The following is a 3,653-nucleotide window of genomic DNA, read 5'->3' on the forward strand; positions in this document are numbered from 1 at the left end:
ACAACACTTTTTAAATATCCAGTGGCAGATATATGGCACTTAAAGCATTTTTGTGCATGGCTAAAAACTACATTATTTTTATTTACTAAAAAAAAAAAAAATGCAGCAGATCACAAGGCAATACATGCAATACACTGGTCCTCGCTGTAAAATTCCTTTTGTAAGCATCATATTTCACAATGCAATCCTGCTTTTCACCTCCGCGGAAAAACCGGCCGCCGCGGCCAGGATTCGATCCCGCATCCTTGGGCACACTACTCGAGCAACCACTGCACCACCACGGCGGGCAAAGGAGACGGCTAGAGGTTTTTAGCATGGACCAATACTGCACAGCACAGTCACGTCTGCATTTTGCTTGTTAAAATTCGACTGGATTCAGTCCAGCGCGCTTGTGCGCGGCTGCCGAAAGCCATAACCACCAAAGCACTGCAGAAAGTCATAAGGTATTCTTACAGTTGGTTACGACCTGTCATTAGTGAGCTCAGCTTAACGGTTTTATTTCACTGAATCCTCAAATGCTTGTAATAAACCCTGAAACTTGCTTGTGTTAAATTAAACAATCTTAGTACTTTTCTCTACTGTTGGCTTGAAATTAAGCAAAACCGCATAAGAACATACAAGGCACTGTTGTCTATGCAATGTTTAGGTTTGGCTTAGATGGGACAAATAAACTGGCTGGTTTACATGTCCCCTGCAGAATATATCCAATAACATCAATTCAATGTGGGTGCCGAATTCAATTCCTGGCACTGAAGAGCTCAAGGCAGTACCATACACACAAACAACACACTTCGGGGCGTTTTTTTTTTTTTTTTTTCTTCCAACTTTATTGCCCTGCATTGGCACAAACGTATATTTACAAAGGCTATGCTACTCGCGCGTTCGTTTCCAACGTGACTTCTCGTAGTTCTTCGCGCGTTTTTCCAGCCGCTGGAAACGAAAAATTAGTTTACTGTACAGCTTACGCTGATAACAGAAAACAACAAGCTTATATTTTCTGAATTTAAAAAAAAAAAAAAAAAAAAAAGTTTCGGAAGTACCTCTTTTTTTAGGCATCTTCTCATTGCAACATCGAAGTCATTGCACGCTCCTGCGAACTTCGCCCATTTGTTCTGTAAAAGAACGAAGATGTCAACACGTCAAGGCAGCAAGTAAAATATTACCTCTTCGTGGCACTTTTTCAGAAGTGCGATGATGCTGTTACATTCTTCTGAATGCAGATGAGGAGACAGGTCTGTATGCATTTTAAATCTTTTATCACGCTCGCATCTGGAAGAAACATTCATTTTCTCTTATTTTTCCACCGTGGTTTAAGGTGCCCGATCACAGCATGCATTATTAAACGCATCGGTATCGAATGGTGCTTCGCTGGTAAGGCAGAGCAATGAAAATAAAAAATGTAAGATTGACAACAGCCACTCATCACAGCACGGGAAGCGAGCGATTACGTAGTACTGCAACTACGGGGTAGCACGAGGAACCGCGCAAATAAGTAGTGTCCGTAGGTCGTGAACAAATGCTGCTGGGCATACAGCACTACGACTTTTGATTGTCGAAATGCTTGAAGGATAACATAACTGGAATAACTACGGCGGCTGAGGTAAACGACGACTAGATTAGAGTAGCCTGTAGCACTGCTACAATTCCAGTTCACTGTAGCACTGCAGAGGCACCTTGGCAGCTTTGCGGCTTTGCCTTGGTTTTGTTGTAAGTGGAAAGCTGTATGGTATGCCTTGTATGCTTGGCTACGAACGGCCGTGGCTAAAGTATGGTGGCTGCTAAAGTATGGTCCCCGATTTTTTTTTTCATGGACTTTTTTCTAGTTTTTTCTAGGGGAAGTATGTGCAAGGTCCAAGTATGGTGGCCACTGTAGCCTAAGGAACTCAATGGCACAAGTAAGATGCGTGCGATATCTTGCGTGTAGCCCGTGCTTTCGGTAGTTTCGGTTTCTGTAACAGTACAGTGGTAGCAGCCAGTAGATATTAAAAAAAAAATGGCTAGGACTTAGCTCGGTTAAGCCCGTATATCAGAAGCGAAAAGCTTCGGCGATGCCACAGCTTAGCTCATGGTCACTTTCACTCTACGCGCTGTTAAAACTCTTGTCGTCGTCGTTTCGCCAGGCGCTCCTCTCTTTGCTTAGAGGTCTCCACTGCTCATTTGTCTTGACGCCTCTCATTATATCGTTCTTTTCCAAGGTATATTTTTCTGCGTTCGGAATCTTCGTTGTCGTGCTCGCCGCACTCAAACGACGCTCAGCGTCTCTTTATCGCCGTGTAACAAGGCGAGCCTCCCGCTCTTCCGGCGTTTCAGCAGCTTGTTGAGCCCTACGTCTGGCATTTCTCCGCTCCTTCTCGGCCAATTTCCACGCCACCACTTCAGCATCGTCTTCTTCCATGGCCACCTGCACTCCCCTTAGAGAGCTCCTACATACAGCGCGTTGCACAATTAGAGGCGCGATGCAGAATGCTTCTCCCATATCTAAACCGTGGAATCCTCGCAGTTAAAATTTTGCACAGAAGGGGCATTTTGTCGCTATTATTTTTTAATACGAAATTTGTTCGGGGTACTTGCCTGATTCGATCAAAAGAAGTCAAATGTTTCCATCTTATGCGGCGGCGACGCAGATGAGCCGCTGCCCCAGCGATGGTACTGGTGGCGCCACCTCATGCTGCTACAACAACTCTGTAGCAGGAAAAGAGGGGGGGGGGGGGGGGGGGGGCGAACATTTCTGGCAGATTTGAGTTGTTGTAAGCAGCATATATAGCGCAGAACGCTTAAGTACAGTGAACTAGAATATTGTAGTTCACTGTAGCTTAAGCTTCGTCTCAAAAGAGGACGCGACAGCGCCTTTAACGCCGTAACTGCCGTAACTTCATTCCGCCAATTTTAGGCATCTAGAGGCTGGCACGTATAGTTAGCAAAGCGTACATACGTCTATTGGGTTTGAAACGCACACGCCTACGTTTACAGTGAACGGCATAGAATTAATTGGATCGAGGGACACATATGTCGGCGGCTAGAATCCCTGTCACAAATTTGACTGAATCTGGAAAAGAAGGTGGATGCTAAATCAGAAGCGAAATTGCGTGGTACCACACTGAACGCTGCGCAATGAACGGCTACGCCACAATTTAATATGAAATGACGTGCGAATCTTCAGATACGTTTTTCTTAATTCTTGGTGACGGCGATTGTGACGTCTTTTCAACTGTACGAGCTGCGTACGATATCGAGCAATAAAAAGAAATGAAACCGAAGAATAGACAACATTACTAGAACGTTGGTTCTGGCGAGCAAGTCGACAACGCTGTCACACTTGTTTCTCGGCAATAAATTTCGCAGCACAAAAACGCGTTCCTTGAGGTAATGCATGCCTTCGAAGCCTAAACTGTCTTAATATAGTCATAACTGCACTGCAGCCATGCAGAGTGCAACGGCAGCACGTAACAGCCAAGGTCAATTTAACAGCTACGTACGTGTGTGCCGGCCGCTCCATGCTTCCGCGTCGCGTCATGGTCGCGTGTTGCAGACGACGCGCCTGGGAGACTGCAGCGCCGTTAGTTCACGCGACAGCCACTGGGGATGTTTTGGGGTCGTTCGCACTGCTGCCATGAACTTATAAAGTTCCTTATTTCTGCCAGCAACTAGGTGAT

General features: G+C 45.5%; 1 long non-coding RNA gene across 2 annotated transcripts; it reads right to left on the reverse strand.

Moving 5' to 3' along the window:
• Nucleotides 1-795: 795 nt before the first annotated feature.
• On the reverse strand, nucleotides 796-3,602 carry LOC146205408 (uncharacterized). 2 transcript variants are annotated; one of them, XR_014704174.1, is made up of 4 exons: nucleotides 3,477-3,602; nucleotides 2,572-2,682; nucleotides 1,041-1,112; nucleotides 796-930 (listed from the first exon to the last, which is right to left on the reverse strand). It is a non-coding gene; the product is annotated as an uncharacterized LOC146205408 (long non-coding RNA). The 2 variants fall into 2 exon arrangements; XR_014704173.1 differs by lacking the exons at nucleotides 2,572-2,682; nucleotides 3,477-3,602 and adding an exon at nucleotides 1,456-2,472.
• Nucleotides 3,603-3,653: the final 51 nt, after the last annotated feature.

Source organism: Amblyomma maculatum, chromosome 1 (genome assembly GCF_055883805.1).
Source record: "Amblyomma maculatum isolate TAMU_Amacu chromosome 1, ASM5588380v1, whole genome shotgun sequence".
Classification (NCBI taxonomy): Eukaryota; Metazoa; Arthropoda; class Arachnida; order Ixodida; family Ixodidae; genus Amblyomma; species Amblyomma maculatum.